The sequence below is a fragment of the Myodes glareolus genome, chromosome 2 (genome assembly GCF_982192425.1).
Source record: "Myodes glareolus chromosome 2, mMyoGla1.1, whole genome shotgun sequence".
In the NCBI taxonomy this organism is placed as follows: domain Eukaryota; kingdom Metazoa; phylum Chordata; class Mammalia; order Rodentia; family Cricetidae; genus Myodes; species Myodes glareolus.
In genome coordinates, this window is record NC_142027.1 from 120928151 (window position 1) to 120950679 (window position 22529).

At 44.4% G+C, this 22529-nt stretch overlaps 1 pseudogene across 3 annotated transcripts; it reads right to left on the bottom strand.

Moving 5' to 3' along the window:
- Positions 1–1458: 1458 nt before the first annotated feature.
- On the bottom strand, positions 1459–15531 carry LOC148123152 (prefoldin subunit 6 pseudogene; annotated as a pseudogene). Of its 3 annotated transcripts, XR_015737297.1 has the most exons (4): positions 15281–15531; positions 13661–13965; positions 11573–11673; positions 1459–2230 (listed from the first exon to the last, which is right to left on the bottom strand). The product of XR_015737297.1 is annotated as a prefoldin subunit 6 pseudogene, transcript variant X2 (transcript). The 3 variants fall into 3 exon arrangements; XR_015737298.1 differs by lacking the exons at positions 13661–13965; positions 15281–15531 and adding an exon at positions 12396–12681; XR_015737296.1 differs by lacking the exons at positions 1459–2230; positions 11573–11673; positions 13661–13965; positions 15281–15531 and adding exons at positions 8347–10395; positions 12396–12488.
- Positions 15532–22529: the final 6998 nt, after the last annotated feature.

Below are 22529 nucleotides of genomic sequence, written 5' to 3' on the forward strand. Positions count from 1 at the left end.
CTCCTCCCTCTAGAAATAAGCTCTGGGCAAGCAGGAGGCTCATCTCCTATGCCACCCTTGTCTCCGCAGGTGTGAGAATGGCCCAGCCCCCAGTAACTGACAGACATATAGATGGCACTTTTTTTTTTTAAAAAAAAATTTATTTATTCTTTTCATAAAATAATCTTCTCTCATTTTACATACCAATCCCAGTCCCGCTCCCTCCACCTTACCCCTACTCCACCCTGATAGCCACTCTTCAGAGAAGTTAAGGCTTCCTATGGGGAATCAACAAAGTCGAGTACATCACTTTGAGGCAGGACTGAGGCCCTCCCCACTATGTCTAGACTGGGCAAGGTGTCCCTCCAAAGAGAATGGGCTTCAAAAACCTAGTTCAAACAGTAGGGATAAATCCAGATGCCACCACCAGTGGCCCCACAGACTACCCCAGCTATTCACCTGTCACCCACATTCGGAGGGCCTAGTTTAGTCCTATGCTGGTTCCTCTGCTGTCAGTCTGGAGTCAGTGAGCGCCCATTAGCTCAGGTCAGCTGTTTCAGTGGGTGTCCCCATCATGGCCCCTTTGCTCATATTATCGCTCCTCCCTCTACTCGACTCCAATTTGTGAGCTCAGCCCAGGACGTCGCTGTGGATCTCTGCATCTGCTTGCATCAATTGCTAGATGAAGATTCTATGATGACAATTAAGGAAGCCATCAATCTGATTATAGGAGAAAGTCAGTTCAGGTACCCTGTCCACCATTACTTAAAAATGCCAATCCCACCAAAGGTAATCTACTAATTCCATGCAATCCCCATCAAAATCCCAACACAATTCTTTACAGACCTTGAAAGAATAATACTCAAATTCATATGGAAAAACAAAAACACAGGAAAGTCAAAACAATCCTGTACAGTAAAGGAACTTCAGCCGTTCACCATTCCTTGGTATTGGCATAAAAACAGACAGGTGGACCAATGGAATCAAACTGAAGATTCTGTTATTAATCCACACACCTATAAACACTTGACTTTTGACAAAGCTGAAATTATACAATGGGAAAAAAGAGCATCTTCAACAAATGGTGCTGGCATAACTGAATATCAACAAGTAGAAGAATGAAAATAGATCCATATCTATCCCCATGCACAAAACTCAAGTCCAGATGGACCAAAGACCTCAACATAAACCCGGCCACATTGAACCTCATAGAAGAGAAAGTGCGAAGTAGCCTTGAATGCACAGCCACAGAAGACCACTTTGTAACTATAACTCCAGTAGCACAAATACTCAGAGAAACAATTAATGGGACCGCCTGAAACTGAGAAGCTTCTGTAAGGCAAAGGACACAGTCAATAGATGGTGTGTTCTAACGTGAGGAATAACCAAAACTTGCAGACCCAGACAAAGAGTACAAATATGGATTATTGTTCGAATCAGAGAATATCTACCTCTTTTTGTGTGCCCTCTTTTATTTTCTCCTGAGTCTCATGTGTAGCCCTGGCTGGCCTGAAATTCACTATGTAGACCAGGCTAGCCTGGAACTCACAAAGATCCTGAAGTGAATGGTGGGATCAAAGGCATGATGCCACACGGAGTTGGAGTGACAGACAGTCTTGAGCTACCCTGCCAGATGCTGGAAAGACACCTCACATCCTCTGCAATAGCCATTCCGCTCTCTAACCACGGAACTATCTGTCCAGCCTGGGATGAAGCAATTTTCACAGGAATTGGCTTTGCACACACTCCTCTTGCCACTTTAGAGCTGAAGTTGCAAATCTACATTTGTTTGGCTATTGAAAACCTGCCCAGGTAATACTTTGTTCCCAGAATGCTCTAGGCTTTTCCTGTTGGTTGGAGGAAACACACAGTAAAGATGTCAATGATCATTTTCTTACAATAAACATTATTTCACCAGAGTTCCTCCTTAGTGCAGGATGTCACCCCGAGTCCCTCATTAGCGCAGGATGTCAGGAATCCACTTGCCTCAGACATCCCTTTTCATCCCGTCGTTCTAGGTCAATTGGTGGCTTTTATCCTTCAAGCCAATGACCAAATTTCCTTGTCATCTGACCTTCATCTTCAATCCCTGGGCACACGAGGTTTTTCAGTTCTCTTTCTGTGCACTGCTCATTAGGCAAATCTGACAGCATTGAGCCTTCATCCTGCATGAATCCAACTTCCCTTTGTAGAAACTCAGAGGACGGGCAGGGATTGCAGATTGGCTTTGCACATTGGACATGAACTGTTGCTGCAAAATGAAAGACACAATTATATATTTTTAAATTATTATATAATTGATAAAAGATAATTAAATAGCAACAACAGTAAGTTTTTATTATTATTACTGTTGCTATTATTATTTAGAAAGGGTTTCTCGGGGCTGGAGAGATGGCTCAGTGGTTAAGAGCATTGCCTGTTCTTCCAAAGGTCCTGAGTTCAATTTCCAGTAACCACATGGTGGCTCACAACCATCTGTAATGAGGCCTGGTGCCTTCTTCTGCTACTGAAGAAAGAATACTGTATACATACTAAACAAATAAATAAAATATTTAAAAAACAAGAAAGAAAGGGTTTCTCTGTGTGGCCCTGGCTATCCTAGAACTTCCTTTGTAGACCAGACTGGCTTCTAACTTAGAGATCCACCTGCCTCCGTCTCCCAAGTGATGGAATTAAAGGTATGTGCTACCATGCCTGGCTCTGCCATTTTTTTAAATTGTGTGTGTGTGTTGTGTGTGTGTGTGTGTGTGTGTGTGTGTGAATGTGAGTGCAGTGCTCATGTAGGCCAGAAGAGGATGTTGGGTCCCCTGGAACCGTAGTTATAAGCAGTTGTGGGCCACTCAGTGTGATTGCTAAGAACTGAACTTAGGTCTTTTGCAAAAGCAGTACTATGTCTTAACTGCTGAGCCATATCTCTAGCCCTAACATGATTATGTTTAAATACAGCTTACTATTTTCTTAGGCACAAATCTGGCTTATCGTTGTTTAGCCAGACAAGAGAATTTCATAATCAATTCATTGTAGACAAGTTCATGTTTACAGGAAGCAAATTTCAGGAGAGCTGGAGTTGGTGTAATTGGGACCCAAGGAGTTACAGGCCTCATATTCATGATCTTCTTAACTGTGGTTGACTTAAGACCAAATTACTGTAGGTTAACTAACCTTTGATGAAGTTTGTGAGACCATGTAATTAATACATTTGGACCAAGTAGGGGACCAGGAAGGATCACTGAATTTGATTAATTAGTTTCAGAAGAAAACATTCCTGAAAGACAGCTCCTTATTTGGGTAGAGCCACACACTTTGGGAATTTGGGGAGTGTATACAATGACTCTCTATTGGGTTTTTGCTTAACCAAGAGACCTGTAGTCAATGCCAGGTAACTGGAACTGAACGAATAGTCTGGCCTCTTGGCATGTCACAGATGCCTGGACTTCTCAGTTCATAAAGTTCTACTTGGCTTCTGTTCATGTGTCCTAGAATACTTCTCACTGTGGGGGGTCTCAAAAATGTGTGAAGCTTTTAGTCAAAATGGGTATTTGGGGGCTTCTTCTGGCTAAGGCTTCCTTTCTCATTCCTCTGATCCTGTTTGTTTTTGGCTTTGCTTGTCTGGGGTTGAAATCCAGATGTTTTGAGGTTTTGAAAGCATTAGCTGTGAGTGACCCACAGATGGAGGTTTTGCCTTCCCAGAGAGAGCCGCTGATCACAGATGGGCCGAGGCCTCTCAGAAAACGGTATCCATCTTCCTTGGGAGTCAAGTGCACTGCAGTCAGAGCCACCCCTAAGATTTCGTACTCCTGACTCTGCAGCTGTGTGGAACCTTTAAGATGAGCGTGTCCCCGAAGAACATCAAAATGCCTCTCTCTCACACACAGAGGGCTCTGGAGTTTTACACATTTAAGTCCTATTATGCTCCATCTCTGGGAAGTATGACTGCATCTGCCTAGGCTTTCTAGGGCACAGGTCACGAAGGCTGCTCCCTGCTCCCTGCTGGATCTACAGAAGTATCACCTTTGCTCTGACTCTCAGAGCAGATGTGTGACCATTACTGATTATGCCCTCTCTCTCCATTCCTTTGCCAGTGAGAGGAGGAACCAGAATGTTCTCTGGCAGTGCTTCCATCTTCTAGAGTCAGATAAGATGACCAAGCATCTATCGCATAAAAGGGAAGTGGGCTTATTTGCATCATCCTTGTTTAGCTTGTGTTTGGGTAGCCCTGTTGGTAGAATTCATGGGTGTAGCTTCAGACATTGTTAGAAGACACAATCTCACAACAAACTCCCTGGTCCCCTGCCTCTAGCAGTTTTTCCACTGATTCTTCCACAATGTCCTCCAAGTCTTATATTCAGGAGATGGAACTGGGATCCCCAACCCTGCATCTTGTTTGGTTTTCTATAATGGCCTCTGTCTGTTGTGAAGAGAAGCTTCCATGATGAGGTGTGAGGACTCCACTTCTTTGCGGTGATGAGGACAAAAATATTTGGAATATAGTCAGGGATGATGCTGTTTTAGTGAAGTGGTGGTTGCAGGTTCTCCTCTAAGAACCATGATTTCACTAGCTCTGGGTAGCGTGCTCACGTGAGTGGGGAAGCTCAAGAGTACTGACCCTACACAAATAACTTCAGGTAGCTAAGAAATGTTGAGTCTAGAAGAAATAGTCTTTCCTAAGGAAGAGCATACCAATTGTCTATCCTATTCAAATGGTAAGCTCTCTGTGTGTGTGGGGCAACAATTAATGTAAACAGAGGCCTTAATGTTTGGAGGGGGAAAGGGAAGTATGAGATGATAATTAAGAAAGAGAGAAACAAGGTGAGATTCTGCTGGCTTCCAGCTTGTGCATGCACATAACACCTGCAGGAATCATAGGGACAGGTCATCTTGTAGGCAGAGACTCTCAGGCTAAAGTGGAGGAAACCTTTCCTTGCTCTCGAATATATCCTTATTGAATACTGAGATTCATTATTCATTCCAAAGCTGACATTATATTATAAAAAATAAAAAACCAAAAACTACTCATAAAACTCCCAGGAGCATGCTTAGACAAACACGTAGATTCGTGAATACTTACCTTGCCTTTTCACCCTCTGTCTTGTAGGTAGAGTTCAAATGATCAAAAAACTGCCAACCATGTTAATTCATTGATGTAGATGGCCCTTCTGTTATGTTTTATTTTCATTGGTTAATAAAGAGACTGCCTTGGCCCTCTGATAGGACAGAAAATTAGGTAGGTGGAGTAAACAGTACAGAATGCTGGGAAGAGGGCAATGAGGCAGACGCCATGGAGCCAGCCACCAGGTCAGACATGCTGAATCTTTTCCGGTAAGCCACCACCTTGTGGTGCTACACAGATTATTAGAAATGGGTTAACCAAGATGTGAGAGTTAGCCAGTAACTAACTCTCTAGAGATAAAGGGCCAGGCAGTGTTTAAATGAATACAATTTGTATGTTGTTATTTCTGGGGCTAAGCTAGCCGTGTGGGATGAAAAGCAGGCCTGCCCGGAGCCCCTCACTACAGATGGCACCCAGACGTGGATAACTGAATCCACAAAAAGCCTGAGAAAGCTTGAGAAAGAATAGAGTAAAGCATGTTTTCTTGGTGGCAGCAATTTCTCAGGTCTGCGCTGTTTGCTAGAAGCAAGCAAACACTCTCATCTAAGAGAGGCTTCCTGACTCAGCTTTAGCTGAAAAACCTTGCAGCTCTTTTAAAAGGTCCTACAGCAAAGCACTTAAACAGTGTTGATAAAAAGCTGAGCGCATGCTTTTCGGGTTTTCAGCTGAAATAGGAAAAAAGCTGCGCTGTTTTAAAATGCCGGCTTTCTGGGCTATCCTGCCAGGACAAACTCTGACTCTTTCAGGCAGGTAGTCCAACTGAGTGTGGTCTGTGAGCAGAATGCTGCAGTTTGCTTGCTGGCAAGCACCTTGAAACGCCATAGAGTTGTGGCAAGAAAAATGGCTGCAACTGTTACCTCAGCCACGAGGCTGGAAAGCTAAGGAATGGGCTGGATATAGCTGTCAAAGCCACAGCTCTCCATATTGCTTAGTAAATTAAAGACTCATGTGGTCAGAAAAAGAGATATACAGTAAAGAGAGATTCAAAGATGAAGAAAACCTCTAAATGGTTTACTATGTGTTAAAAATATATGCAGGCTAAAAGTTAAAGTTCTTAAAGTTAAAAGGAAAGAAAAAGAGTAGTTGGGTGTGGTAGTACACACCTTTAATCCCAATTCCTGGGAGGCAGAGACAGACAGATCTCTGAGAGTTCAAGGAGTTGTAGCACACACCTTTAATCCCAGCACTTGGGAGGCAGAGACAAGTGGATCTCTATGAGTTCAAGGACAGCCTGATCTACAGAGTTATTCCAGGACAAAGATATACAGAGAACCTGTCTCAAAAAGTAAAAGTAAAAATAAAAGAAATAGAGGTTAAAATAAAGCCGCATAAAGATGGAAAATACACAGAGAATCTTGATACTATATGTTATTATGCTCTCTTTGAATTGTTTGAATGCTGAGGAAGGAGCAACAGCTGCTAAAAGACTTTTGTTTATAAATGCTGCTGAACTAATCAAAGATAGATATTTTGAAAATACCTTGACTTCAAAATTTGGATCTAAGGTTATGATGCTTTATAAAAGTTCTTCTTTTGTTTTTACAAAGGATATGACCCTGTGAATTGCTTCTATCCCAATATGGTATGATAGACCCTGTCCTCCTGAAAGGTTGCTATGAACACCCTCAAGAAATTACCTTGCTCAACTGCCAACTGAGATGAATCTAGCACACATTTTATACCGTGAAAGACCTGATTAACTGCGCCCCTATACAGCAGGAAGAAGTTTGGAGAGAAATAACTACGTCCATATTCCCAAATATTGTTTATAAATGTTCTTTTACATTTAAAGGGGGATATGATATAGATATGAATAATTTGCTTTGGTATGGATTTTAAGGTCAATTTTGTTATATGTATATATATTTCTGATCTTGATTGAGGTATTGTGATTGTGTAGTTCATTTAAAAATACAATATATAATTAAAAATATAAGTTGTTAATGGATAATCATCGATAATAGTCAAGCTTGTAGTATTGTTAATCTGATTTTCTATATGTGCATAGATATATTTCAGATAGACATTCTTCATATCTTTCAAAGACTACAGAACATGACATTTAATGTTTTAATAACTTAGGGCTTTCCATGACAATGAGACATGTCTGCTCCTGGGAGCACCAATCTACTTCAAGAGGAAGATGGACATCGAAGAGGCTCCTTAGGGAGTTGGTTAGCCATTTGGGCAAGACACTGCTCTTTCCTGGACTGTTGTATAAACTGGACACAGAGAACCCATAGAGAATGGACTGCTGAACTTGCCTAAAGGTGAGATGATCTTTCGGGGTTCCTGATTCATGAAAAAGTCTGCGAGACATTCTACAGGACACAGCAGATAGTGACTGAACTGCCTTTGAAATTTCCTGCTTCTTGGAAATGTCTTTGGATATTATGGGCCTGAAGGCCGAAGATCGATGCCCCAACAATACAAAGGAACTTTGGGTGACTGTCCAGGCAGCAAGATGTCTCTGTCATTTCTAGAGTTGTGGAAGTTGCTTACTTCTTGTTTACTTAGGTAATATTATATCCTTCTGGAGTCTTTGATGGAGTTGAAGAATGGTTAGTTATAGTTATAGTTTTCCATTATTAAGATAAAGATAAAATAGATATAAATATTGTAACTGTAATTCTTACTCAATAACTGTTTTGTTATATGTAATTTTACTATGTTAAAGTGAAAGTCTTTCTTTTTTGTTTAAATAGAAAAAGGGAAAATGATGTAGATGGGCCTTCTGTTCTGTGTTATTTTCATTGGTTAATAAAGAGACTGCCTTGGCCCTCTGATAGGACAGAAAATTAGGTAGGTGGAGTGCGGCGTTCCTCTTGACCAGCAAGAAAAGCGCCACACGTGGCTCTCTTTTCCTAGGCTTTATTCAGGACCTTGAACAACTTCTGAATAGTGAACAATGGGATGGGAAAAGCCCGCTTGCTGCTTGAAAACCCCCTGGGTGGCCAACCCTAGCAAGCCATGTGGGAAATGCGGATAGGGCTAAGTACGCAGAAGCAAGCCAAGTCATATATTTGGCCATAAGTAAAGATGTTTAGGGTCAGAGAATGTCCACAGTGTTGTATCACAGCGACCAAAAGTAACTGCTACAAGCCTTAAAAGTTGCAGTTAAGGAAACAAGATAATTATGAACCATCACTTCCTGGAAGGATCTGGGCCCTCATCAAAAAAGATACAGGTCTTTTTTTAATTTTAATTTTTATTTTTTTTCCTTTTGTTTACATTTTATTGGCTATTCTAGTGGGGACCCTGGAGCTGCCTCTCCCTTCCCTCCCCTCCCACTTCCATGCGGGTCAGGCCTTCCCAGGAGCCTTTGCTGCCTGGGCTCGCTGGAACTCCTGCTGCAGCTGAGCAAGGGTTTCCCTCTGTTGCTCTGACTGCCACTCAAGGTCCCGAAGCTGCGATTCGTAGCGCTTAATTTCCGCTGTGATATAGTCTAGCCTCTTCCCCACCGTGGCCCGAGCCTCCCCTAGCTCCTGTTTGACAAGCACGGGTCCCAGCAGCTTAAAGACTACGTTGGATCCATCCAGCAAGACCAGTTCCTCCTTCATGATATTATTTTCTGTTAGCTGGGCCTCAAGCTTCTGCCTCCCTGACATGGATTTACTCAAGTCCTTCTGCAGCTGTTGGTATTTCTCCACTTCTCCCTGCAGCTTCTTTTGGATCAGCTCAGCCATGGTGAAGATGAAAGCCTAGGGCGGGGGTCGCTGGCTCTCAAGCGATGGAAGGCACCTGGGCTCCGATTTCTGGCCCTCTTCAAGTTAGACCCACTGTCTTAATAAACCCAAAGATACAGGTCTTACAGCCTTTGTCAAAGCTGCCTCCAGGCTTATCACAGTGACTCTGTAGAATCTACCAAGTAGAGCGAAGTTGTTAATGTAAGAAGTTGCCATTGATTTGGCAGCTGAGGAAGTGCTCATTATCAGTGCTTATTATATCTACCTCTGGAAATGTGCCGGCTAAGGAAGAGTATGGCTGCTCACACCAGGAATAAAGGTAGGTTTTACCTTAAAAAGCTCAGAAATGCAAGAAAAGTGGAGAGGCAGAGATGCCGTGAGATCGTCCTGTTCCTGTAAAGTGAGGCAGTAGGTGAGTTGCTTGTTAGGAGCTCATTAGAGAGAAAGAGGGAGAATTTCCTAGAGCCTTTATGCTGAGAAAAAAATCTGTATTTGAGATAAATTAACATAGCAAAATCGACCAGATGGGCAATCTGTGCCTCTCAACTTTCACTCAAGAAAATATGCAAGATTAAAGAAGCTTATAAGAAATGATAAATGCCTGTCTATCCAATGTCTTACTTTGTTGACCCTGTATTTGGATGGATTGTTTTGAATATTTTAGGAAGGAGTTTGACCAACATAACTGGAGACCACCTGTGTTCCTTCTTGGTTCCTTTTTTCCTGCGTTCTATAAGGTCGTGACTAAGGTAGTGACTAACTTTTCCCATCAATGGGAATATTACTGATTCATTGTGTTGCTGTGATAAACGGGAATGGCCAAGAACAATTTGAGGGAGGAAAGGGTGTGTTTAGGGTACCCTTCCAGGTTCTAGCCCAGAAGTGAGGGGATTCAGCACAGGAAGTCAAAACCCAGGAGGAACATTGCTTACAGGCTCGCTCACAGGTTCATGCTGAGCTAGCTTTCTCATGTAGCCAATGACAACCTGCCTAAGGAATGGTGCTACTCATGGTGGATGGGGCCTCCAACATCAACTGATGCTCAAGGCAGTACCTCCACCTGAGACATGCCCACAGGCCAATCAGATCTGATCAGTCCCTCAACAGTCAAGGCTAACTAGGACAATGACACAATTATACCACTAAGGGGTGACCCTGGAGATGATCAACCACCATTTCTGGGTGCTTCTGTGAAGCTGGTTCTTGGAGGATGAGTTAGTAGATTGCCTAAGGAAAATGTATACTCATCAAGGTGGGCAGGAATCATCCCGGGCCTGCTGGCTTCCATAGAGCAGAAGGGCAGAGGATACTGTGTTGCTCTTGGAGTGAGCTCATGTCCAGTTGCGTCCACTTTCCAGATGACGGAACTCCATTCTTCTTCACAAGTGACTCATACTCCATGGCGCATTTCCAGACATTTGGAGGAAAGTCTCTCATGTTTCTTCTTTTTTTTTTCTGGTCTCTGCCCTTTCCACTGATCTCCAGCCACACGCTGGCTGCCCAGCTCTGTCCCCAAGGAACTTTGACTCTGCATAGCTTTCCTCAGAACACATTTTTATGTTTTTGCAGTGGTTTTTGATTTTGAGGATTTTTCTCCTGTTAGGCCTTTGAGTCAGTAACCTGGAATTATGAAATATTTGAGGTTATAATTTATTATTAATCTAATATTTTCACTCATCTCACACATGTAGCTTATATTTTAGAAATCCAACACATTGGCATCTTATGTTCTATTTTCCATGACCCCATATTGTTTATACTATAGCTTTTTATTGTATATAGTATAGTCATGATAACAGTTAAATCCCTGATAGTGTTTTATGTTATATATGACTTCTGTTTTAATTTAATTTTCTTTCTCTCCTTTTTTTCTTTCTTTCTTTTTTCTTTTCTTTCTTTTTTTTTCTTGTTTCTTTTTGTCTGAGACAGAGTCTTCTTCTCTGGGCACACAAGCTCTTCGTGATGCAATCCCCCTACTTCAAGCTCCTGGGATTACCAGCATCTGTCATTCATTATACCTGGCTGTGAGTTACTTTAATTGACTGATTTTCCTACTTGTTATGGTTAAAATTTTTATGCCTCCTTGAATTCCTTGAAATTACAAATTGGATATCAGATATAAATTTTTACTTGTTAGATTGTTAAAAATATTTTAAGTACTGTTCTTCAAGTTTCTACACGGTTTTGTCTGGAAATTATCTGTTCCTTTTGGTGTTTTTAAAGATTTTTGCAAGGAAGATTACCCGGGAACAAGAACTTGATTTTCTCCACTAATGAGACCAGGTATTTTAAGTACTCTAAATAACTGGGACAGAAGAAGGAGGCCCAGTGAGCCAGCCTGTGTGAACCGGCCTGTGTGTGCATGTTTTACCAGTGTGAGCGCCATTTGGGACTCACCTGTGTCTCATGCACTATGGCAAGTGTGGAGAGGTGTTGCCCTCATGGCTACATTATCTTATAAAAAACAAAAGTAGAGGTTTGTTCAGACATCATTAAAAACTCTAAGTATGGTCTGTAAGTTAATCAAAAGGGGATTATGTGGCTGGTCTCAACTTATTCAGGAGTCCAGTGAAATGAGATCCATAGGCCGTGCTCTCAGGCAGGCAGCTCTTTTGCCTCATGGCTACAACTGTCTTTGCAGCAAGGAGGTGGTGGATTCTAAGAGGAGCGTGGGTAAAACAGCAAAGACCTCCTTCCCAGCCTGTGCTTTCAAAAGGATTCGTGCCCTGCTCCACCATGGGGAGACTCTGAGTTTGGGGGTCCAGAGAGACAATGGGAAATGAAGAAAGTACTTTACACAGCATTGTTGCGGTTTGAGTGTAGGATCGCCCCACTGGCTCCTGTATCTGAATGTGGTCTCCAGCTGGCAGTGCGGTTGGGGTTGTAGAACCTTTGGGGCTAGAGACAGAGGGTGGTGGTAAGTCACAGGGCAGAACCTTGTCATGCAGCTCTGATCCTAGCCAGAGTGCTCTGTTTTCTGCTTTTTTAAAAAATTAAATTTGCTGTCTAAGTTCTCTGGGATTGTGATTTGTGGGCTGGTTTTGTTTTTTTGCTTTATGTTTAAAAACCACTGATGAGTGAGTAAATGTGATACTTGTCTTTCCGTGTCTGGGTTACCTCCCTCAAAATGATGTTTTTTAGCTCCATCCATTTTCCTTAGACAACAGTGAGGACACTAAGATAGACATACATAGATCTAATCTACATGGGAAGTAGAAAAAGACAAGATCTTCTGAGTAAATTGGGAGCATGAGAACCTTGGGGGAGGGTTGAAGGGGAGGGGAAAGGCAGGGAGGGGAGCAGAGAAAAATGTAGAGCTCAATAAAAAAATCAAAAAATCAAAAAAAATTAGATAGAGCTCAAAAAATTAAATTTGCTCATTTATTTTACATCCTGACCTCAGTTTCCCCTCCCTCTTCTTCTCTTGTTCCCTCTGCCCCTCCCCCAATCCACTCTAGTTGTTCAGAAAGGGGCGGGCCTCCCATGGGTGTCAACAAGCATGGCATATCAAGTTGAGAAAGTCAAGTACTGGGCCGGGAATCCTGCAGAAGAGAGGGAGGAAGGACTGTACAAGCTAGAGGGGTCAAAGAAATCACAAGGGACCCACAGAAACAACTAACCTGGGCACAGAGATCTCAGAGTCTAGACAGACAGCCAGGGAACCTGCAGGAAATCAGCCTAGGCCATCTACACATGCCTCCTGACTTCTAATCTGAGGTCAGCCACAAGTTCTCCTTGCCACAAGTTCCTGTTGCCTCTCAAACCATTCTCCTTCTGTGACATCATTGGCTATGAGCAAAGTGATTGTTCCTGTCAGTTTCCTTTGTGAGACAATCTGTCAGCAACAAGGAAGTAACAGGTACACAGAGGTGATGACTATAATTGGGCCTTAAAGAAGGAAAAGCCGAGTTGTTTGCATAGTGGATGAGATGGAGTAAGTCAGATAGGGAAGGAGGATTAGTGCATGTTTTCTCTCAGGTGTAGAAATGCAAATGAGGGAAAGCAGAGGGAATGTCAATGGGGGCCAGCAGAAGATGGTCAGGGGACTGGAAACAATGAAAAAAAAAACAATGTGTGTGTGTATGTGTGTGTGTGTGTGTGTGTGTGTGTGTGAATGTCACAGTGATTTTTACAATTAGATGCACTGATAACCATTAATTTAAACATAATACAACAGTAAATGAGGATCTTCCATACTGTGTGTGGTACTTGCCATAAAGCATTTGAAGCTGCAGCATCATTAGGTTCCCAGCAGATGGGCTGGGACAGTGGGGCTGCAGGCCAGAGTTTCTCCTCTCACTCTCTAGGCTGATCTGCCTGTCACTGGATTGCTCCTTCCTCTGCCTGCCTATCAGAACTGGCCTCACTGGGACAGTCAAAGATAAGAGCCACTGCTCTAAGATCCAGGACATCCCTGTGTGGTTTTCCTCTGTCTCAGTCTTGTTTATTGGGCCACGGTCCCGAGTTTCTTTTAGTATGTTCACCTCGTTCTCACCAGCTCTGCATTCTGCTGGACACTGTCTAGGGGCCCTGTCCTTGATCGGGGCCTAGAAACCCTCCCAGGGGTAACTCTGGGAACTCCATTTCAGTGTCCTAAACAGCAATGGTAGCCTCTGACTGTTTACAAACGTTCTCTTAAGTGCAGGGTGCTCACCTTCATCATTATTAACCTTTGGAGCAACAACAACAAAAAACTTCACCGTTCTATGTCACATGATGTCTCTGGCCACTATCCGCAAGAGAGGCCAGCAGCCCTCACCCAGGGGGACACCCAAATGTGACTCTAGACATTGCAGCCTTTTGATTGGTGGCCAAATTGCTGTCAGCTGAGAATTAATGTTCTAATCGGAGGCAGAAAACAGAGGGTATACACGTATATATTTACCAGCCAGACACGAGAAGGTAGTTCCAGGCTCAATTAACGTTTGGCTTCTTGTTTCCCAGAAGGATAATTACATCCCTGGAATGTTTCAGAGTGTCCTGCTAGGAAATTGAATCTGTTCGATCAATTAAACCAACGCGGGTTGAATTTCTACAGCGTCGGGCAGAGGGCCAGTCGCTTTGGTTGGAACAGGAAACTGGGTACGACTTGAACCACGTGGAGTCATTTTCAGTGGTTGCCTTGATGATCAGCTTTGAGGAAGGCAAGTGTGAGTTGGTTGGGGTTCTTCAGCCAAGAAGTGCACTTACCTGTGTGAAGAAGCAAGAAAAGGGTTGCGGGGGGGGGGGGGGGGGCTTCTTACTTTCATCAGGTTTAGGTTGACGATTGGATTTTGAACCACAGAACAATAAGGATTTGAAATATTTGGAGTGCAACAGGTGACAAGAGTTTGAAGAATGGTTAGTCTGGTCACCCTGTGTGTTCCTCATAGATTGTGTTGTAAAGCATCGTACCACATCCCATCAACATGCACAGTGAAAAACAATGTAAAGTTGTGGTGCAGACAGACGAGCTAAACTACAAGTCGGTTCATAGTTTCCCCGCCGTGTTCCACAAGTCGCAGAGATATATGAACGTATTGTAGGAGGGCCCTGTTGGGGTTGAAGGGCATCAACATGGCAGGGCTCTGGGCTCCCCGGTCTGAGTTCCATAGAACAGCTGTGTAACAGCAAGGCTGTGCCGTGGTTCAGATGAAAGGGTGCAAGGGTCTAAGGTTGCCTCGTCAGGGAAGCAAATCCTGAAAACCTGTTTTGGAGAGTACTGAGGCACAGGTAGACACAGTGCACCTCAGTGTCCCAGCATCTGAGAGAGCAGCAGAGCGACGCTTGCTCTAGCTGAAGGACCTGGCTTAGGAACTTGTAAGTTCCAAGGTCACATGCTGTCCAGGCAGAGGCTTACCTTGCCAGGAGACTCTAGATGCTAAGACTGATGGAGACACCTCCGCAGGAGGCCCCTTTCCCCAGTACTTAATTCTCCTTCCTTTCCCTCTGTACCCTCCCTCCCTTCCTCCCTCCTTCCTCTCTTCCATGTGGCCTCCCTCCCAGCCTGCTCCTTTGGCAGCCCACACACAGTCAATATTGTTGATATTGCTGAAAGTTAAATGTGCACACAACTCTATGGCTTTGTACGATTCTATGGCCCTGTACCGTATAAGTGATTTCAAATCAAGACAAAGCTGAGCAATTTAAAATAGTCTAAAGGCCATGGCTCTAATTGAACCTCTTCTTCTTCTGGTTAATGGGGACTTAGAGTTTCCAGAAGTCAGGTGACTTACTCAGGGGTCACAGAAAGCTAACGACAGAGACAAGGACGACAGGCCAGGCCTCATGCACACTGCCAGATGGTCTTGCCTCCCCGCCTCCCCGCCTCCCCCCCCCCCACAATCATTGACATTCAAGCTACACTGCAGTGAGTGTCCAGCAATTTCTGTTCAGGGACTTTTGTTTAATGCAGCCATTGCTCAGCAATTGTGTGACTCTTGCTTGGTGCTGATGTCAATGCTCAGGGAACAAAGGTGTCCTAAGGGCTGGAAAGGGTCCAGGTCCTGGCAGCCTATCTACTCACTTTCAGGAGTGTCTCTTGGACGGTGACTTTCAGGCCAGTCTGAAGACACTTGGTTCAGCCATCTATGTGCCGTGCATTCTCTGAGAAGCAGATGCCTCTTCCTCTCTTTGTCCTCGCTCTCTTTTCTCTGTCCCTCTCCCCCATTTCCTTCCTCTGATTCTTCTCTATCTCTCCCACCTCCCTCTATCTCTTTTTCTGTCTTTCCTATGTCTTTTCTCTCCCTTCTTCTTTCCTTTCTCCACCCCTCCCTCCTTCCCCTCTCTTCTCTCTCCTCTTCCCAGCTATCCTGTTCACTGAGAGCTGGTCACCTAGTTACCCGAGCACCTTTGTCTGGAACATTCCAAAGTTCTAAATTCCAGAGGGAAGGGAGCTGGGCAGAGCAGCCTATGACACTTTGCCAAGTAGATGCTCAAAACCGTCAGGACAGACTTTAACAACTTTGGTGTGTCTGGACCCGGTCTGAGACTCACGTTCACAGATGTCAGGTAAAGTACATTCTTTCTAACCGGGCATCACACTGCCAGCTGCCATTAAGACCACTCAACAGATGCTTACGGCTGAGTGTTGTGAATGGAGGATCCATACTGGATTGGCATGTGGGGCATGGGGAATGGAGACAGCTGTAGATCAGAAGGTCTCCTCTGCCCAAGAAGAGAATTGACATTGAGTGGTTCTGGACTTTGCCTGCCTGAGTCTGTAGAGAGTGGTTTGAGGGGTGGTTGTGTGTGTGGAAGGGAAATAGGTGACCACAGTGTCACTAATGATGGAATCAAGCTGTGTTCTTCCTCCCACTTGACTGGAAAAGAACAGGGCAACACAACATGTATTCCAGACATTCTGCTGTTTTCTGGGTTTTAATGGCAATGTCATTTGTCTAGAGGAAATGGTTCCTTCAATTAAGTGGCCTTACTATAGAAGTGGCCTTATCAGATCTAGAAAATCACTTGACAGATGAAACATCCCATTGAACATCCCCACCTCCAGACAAGGTCTTCAACTTATCAGACGGTCTTTATTGATATTGTCCCCATAGTCAGGGTGAGAAATTGGTCCCGTGGAAATCTTGTCACCAGGTTGTCTTACTGTATGTATCCTGTGCAAAGCAACATGAAGCATTTTATAACCTGATTTCCAGGCATCCAACACTGTGGCTTAAACAAAGAAAACACAGTTTCATTGAGCTTTGCTTACCCTCTTTTGGCAAGGGCTCCTGGGAATCCGTTCAGGGTCTACTGTGTGAATCTTTCTTCATTTGTGGTGTTGGCAAGTGGCTCCCGGGGACCTCCTGTCTTTTATTGTCTCCATCTGTGTTCATATCTGGTCCAAGTGCTACACTCAGGAAAGACGGTTTCACTGAAGTGTGTTGGGAGTGTGTGCTGGGGACAGAGGCTCTAGATGCCCAGGAACCAGCCCCTTGTCAGATGGCACTGTCCTGAGAGTCCCCAGGTGGCCTGGGGATTGGTAAAGTTTCAAATGCAGATGGACAGAGAGCCTTGTTAGGAGCAGACCGACTGGAGCTGGCCAGGGTCCCAGAGCCCACTATGCGCCTGTGTGTCTATCCCATCGGCCCGGCAGGGATGACACTGCTTTAAACTTGGCTAAAGCTCCACTCATGACCACAGGTAGCGGCAACTCTGAGAATGTTCCAGACATTTCTAGATGCTCTAGAAGTGACTGTGCATTTTTGTGTGGAGGTGTCATCAAAGCATGACAATGCCCACTGAGGCGTGAACTCACTATAGCACTCTAGCAATCTACCCACACTCAGGCCGCCGAGGATGACCTTCGGGTTGCAAAGGGCCTGAGTTTTAGCAGACACCCAGTGGTCTCCCTGGGATGTGAGAACCAGAAAGTCTAGGAAACTCACTCCGAGAATGTCTCTCACACTCTACCCTGTATGGTTGCGGAATTCTTAGCCACAAGTCTGCAGGTGGCTGTGGTACCTGCTTCTCAGTCCCTTGTGGTCATCTCTCTTCTTGTGTCTTAATGGCATCCACTCTGGAGTGATGGACAAGGACCAGGATGAACTTGTCTCTTTGGTGATCAGGCCTCCTGGGTAGGTTTTAAAAACCTTTCTGAACCTCAGAATGGGGTTGTCCCAGCTGAGCAAGTTTTTTGTCTCAGCAGTGGCATGTCTTTAATTCCTTCTGTGGCTTCAGCTCCATATGACTTAATCTTACAGTCTGTGACTCAAGTATTGAGTCTCCAGGGTAATCTACATATACGTGAGAGAGATTTTTTTTCACCTTTCTTCCTTCTTTTAAGGTGTATGTGATATGCATGTGCACTTTTGCATGTGTATGGGCACACATGTGTGTATGGATGTGCACAAGGAGGCCTGAAGCTTATGTTAGGAACCATCTTCAATCACTTGTCCACCTTTTTCCTTGAGGGAAGGTCTCTTAATTAAACCCAGAGCTCATCCAATGTGACTAATCTCCCTAACTAGCCTGCTCTGGGGATCCCTCATCATCATCTCTGTCTATGGCTGCAATTACAGGCAGGCTGCCATGCCTACCCAGCATTCACATGGGTTCTGGGGACCTGAATTCTTGTCCTCATGCTGCCAGCACAAGTGCTGTGGAGTTGTGTGTCCCCACCCCAACACCACCCAATGCTGTGGTTCTAAGTCACCATCTCCGGAACGAGGATTCTTGCTGCAGCCTTTTCTACAGAAACCTCTGCATCTCCAGGTCTCTGTCCTGTCCCTTCCTCTGGCGGGAAACACCCTTCGCTTGCCCTCCAGGTGCAGGTGCTACCTCTCCATTCATGATTAACTCACCTCTTAGGAGATGCTCTCCAGTCCATTTCCCTCTCATGCTAGCTGCCTTCCCACCCAGCACCCCGTCTCGTCTGTCATACCTTCCATCATTGATTGATATTCTGGTGACTCCGTCTGATTTCTTCATCAAAGGATGAAGGACAACTGAGGACTTGGTGATGTTTGTCTTCCCAGCTGTGGAAATATTCAGCTTTTGCAAACAACATGAAAAAATCATCTTTAGGAACTAAGGTAGGGAACGGAATATCAGGTTACACACCAAATAAATGAGATGGGCCTGGTTGTTATCAAAACTAAAGCCTTTTCAAGGGCAACGTATATTTACTTAAGTGTTTGTGTAGGTTTTCTGTGTGGGTACCTGCATGTGAGTGCAATGCCCATAGAGTCCAGAAGAGGGCATCAGATCTCCTGGAGCTGGAGTTATAGGATATTGTGAGCCATCTGATGTGGGTGCTGGGAACTGAACACTAGTCCTCTGAGAGGGGAAAAGAGACCCATCTGAGCAAGTTCAGGAGAGAAAGGGATGGTGGTAAATGTCTGGGTGTTTCTGTGACACAGGTGCAGCATGACATGTTTGTCAGCATGTGAATATTTATGACCCATTCCACCAAAACAGCCGGCAGAGCAGCCAATCCATCAAAGACGTCTTCCCTCAGATTGTTCTGTTTTGTTGGGTGATCAGCTCTGAGAGACAAATTCGAGAACAATTACCAAAGAATCTGATGCTCCTGGCTTGCATATCTTTATAGTCAGTGAAACGACCAGGATTCTGTATTTGTTTTCTTTAATGAATCACTGAGCTGCTGACAGGTGAGCCAGGCCGTTAATCAAGGAGCCTTCGTTTACACTCACAGCCTGAGCCTCGGGAGATGTCCCGCTGCTCCCAGATTCCATGTTGTCTTTTAAAACTCTGAGACTCTGCCTAGAAATATCAGACTCGAACCCTGAACTCCAGAGATCTTTGGGTTGCTGCCATTTCACAGAGAACAGGATTTTCTTCAGAACTGGGGAACTATGGAAGTGGTTGTGGCTAAGAGAGTGAACCCTGCTCACTGGTTGCTTTGGGAGGTCTCGGTGTTCCTCAGCCCTGTGCAGGTCTGGCTTTCTTTTCTGCTAAGAAGGGACTCCAATTCCTTCTAGGACAACCTTCTCTGTTACTTTTGAGGATTGGAGAAGGAAAGGACAGATGTACACTCTTGTCACGTTGTGTGATGGCCAACGAACTCGTTTTTATTATATCAGAATATTCCAGCATGTTTAAAAGGGAAGGCTTGAATAGTGATGAACTAGAAATCATCTAATCACAGGGTGGAGGAGTTAGAATTGATAATCCCTCTTCACCTGGCTCCCCAACCCCATCCTGGGTGCATCCCTTGCATGCCAGCCTCACTTGAAGCTAGTAGCAAACCACATGATCTTCCAGCATAGCGTTTTGACCCAGATAGCGTTTTACTGCAGAGCCAATGATACCAATTCCTAACTGGCTTTCATTTGTCAAACAGTCAAAGTGATGTTCCTTTGTTCTTTGTCTCCTTGTTTTTATTAGCACGTATTAATTTTCATAGTGTCTTCTTATATTCACACCTCATTCCTCTCTCTTGTCCCCCTCTCCTGCCCACTTCTGTTCCTCCTTCCACCTTCAATCCTCTTCTCTCCCCCCTTGCACCTAATAAGTTTCATTAGGAACTTCTAAGAGGAACTTGGGGGAGGGGCTATTTACAGGAGAACGATGCTATACCAACTCCCCCAGTGTCCATCCCCCATAGGAATCTTTAGGAATGGGCGGAGCCTCCTGAGCTCCTTCCTTTTCCATGATGAGACGATGTTGACAGTCCCGGTTTGGGGCAGGTAACTTTGGTTGCTGGGAACACTGATGTGTAAGGCCCAGTCAAGCCAGAAGGCAGTGTCCACACCTTCCTTCAGCTCTGATGTCTCCCGACCTCTTCTTCATGTTCAGAATGACATTTTCAAATTTCATTTTAGGATTTTAAATGGCTAGTCAAGGCATTAGTTGCCATTAGGTAATTTTAAACAAGGTGTGCTTCAGTAGGGTCTTCTTCCCAAACACCTCCCACACCACTTATGCTGCTGCCCGCCACCTCTGGAAGTTTCCATTCGAGCGACACATGTCCTTCTTTGGCACCAAGTTTTCACTCTTACTTGGTCTCTTCCCAGACATTTAGGGTTTACTCACAACCAGGCACAAATATACACACACACATGCACACAGTATGCATGCACACATGCATGTGATGGTAGAAAGGAGGGGAGTTAGGGTCCTCGTATAAGAAAAAGCACACTCTCTTGTCTTTCTGAGTTTGGATTATGGCATTTAATAGTATAAACTTTCCAGATCCGTCCATTTTCTTGAAAAATTGACTCAATCTTTCCCCAAGGGACTCATAGGCGACAGTCCCCAATATGCCCACTAGGTGGCGCTGGCAGACCAGTGTGTGACACTTGTTTACCCTGCCCCCTCCCAAGAGGTTCCTGGGCACCTGCCCTGCAGCCTTTCCCTCCTGGGGCTTCCTGGGACCTTTGCTTTCTTGCCCTTGCTTCCTTCCTTTCACCTTAGCAGCTCCTGGCCTCTATGTGGTCCAAGGCTGCCCCCTTCTCAGCAGGGCTCCAGGCTGCTTTGATAAAAAGCACCTCCTGGCCCAACCCACTGCCCCTGCTCTGGTCTTCCTTGTTAGTTGGATAGAAGGCACTGCTTCTTAAGTTCTGTTGCCTTTATATAAAATGACATAAACCCATGATAAATTTATAAACATAGGAAGAAAAAAATTTCAAATCTCAGCTCCCTCCCACATCACCACCAGCTCTGTTGGAGAAGGTGATCTGTCTATATATTCCATATCCTCACATATGCAGAGATTAATGGCAGGATGAGCAGATAAACACAGAGCAGACAGGCAAGGCAGTTTATGGCCGTGGAATCTGAGTTCTATAAATAGAATTTATAGTACATACTATTTGTGAAAATCACACATTCCTTTTTATTTATAGTTAGGACATTAAGAATTCAAAATATAGTTGCTGTGTTTCATAACATAAACAACGAGGGTGTGTGTAGTGTGTGTGTGTGTGTGTGTGCATGTGTATGTGGTCTGTCTTTATTCATCCATCCATCCATCCATGGACCATTAGGCTGCTTCCATATTGCTATTGTAAATAACACTGCAGGGCATGTGGGAACACACGAATCTTGTTTACACAGTAATTTCACTTCTTTGGATATATATTCAGATGTGAGAGAATCTTAGCTTCTGTGATCGCTCTATTTTTAATTTCTCAAGAAGCCTCCATATGCTTCCCATCATGGCTGGGCTAATTTACATCATTCAACCCTAACATGAAAAGAAAATCCTGACACTGGAGACAATATAGATGACGTGTGAATTAAGTCAGACGTAGAGATACTCACTTCGGTGTGGTGTATCATAGAAATGTATTGTAGAGAATATGGTCCGTGGGCCCTGGATGGGAATGAAGTGACATTCACTAAACCTAAAACAAGAGGGGAAAAAATCAGTTATATGTGTGTAGAAAGGGGGCGGCTAACCAGTCCTCTCCAGGGATGAGCCTCCAACCCTAAGCTGTCAGCTCTAAACACATAAACATACATGTACACACTAAACAGACTCAGCAACTTTTGTATGTGCACATGTGTGTGTAACAATAATAATTGAAAAACAAGACCTCTTGTAATACTGGGCTGTCTGGTATTATGGTCCCTGCATCAAGAAACCAGCGAGATGGGTTGAAGCAATGGCTCAGTGGTTAAGAGCCCTGGCTGACTGCTCTAGTTAGGGAACCCAGGCTGAATTCCCAGATCCACATGGCTGCCACAGCCATCTGTAACTCCAGTTCCAGGTAATCTTGTGGCCTAGGGCTTCTGGTCTCTTCAGACACTAGGAATACATATGCTATACAGACATGCATACAGGCAAAGCACTGATGTGTGTGTGTATATATATATATATACATATATATATACATACACACACACACACACACACACACACACACACATATATATATATATATATTTAAAGAAACAAGAACGAAGCGAGAACATGTCTCTTCACAAAATGCCTGAGGCTTGCTAAGTTATTAACATGAGAAGAGTTCTGTTTTCGCTTTTGAGAAATGCACTACTCCAGAAGCTGTGTGGGGCTGGCGAATCCACAGAGGCCACACTGTGTTCTCTGGCTGGTGGGCCTGTGGCAGGATGGGAATGTTTGTAACCTTCCTCCACAGGCACAGGTTCAGATTCTGATGGGCTGCTTCACATCTGTGTGGTCTCAGCAAGAACGGTCAATTGTTCTGCATTCAGAGCTACCAAACTCTATAATGAACTTGTAATTTACTTGGCGGTATCTCTGAGCTGCTGGAGGCAGCAGGCGCTGGTTTCTGTAGAACGCCCCCAGCCTCCTAAGGAGCCCCATGCTGCCAGTTCAGCAAGAA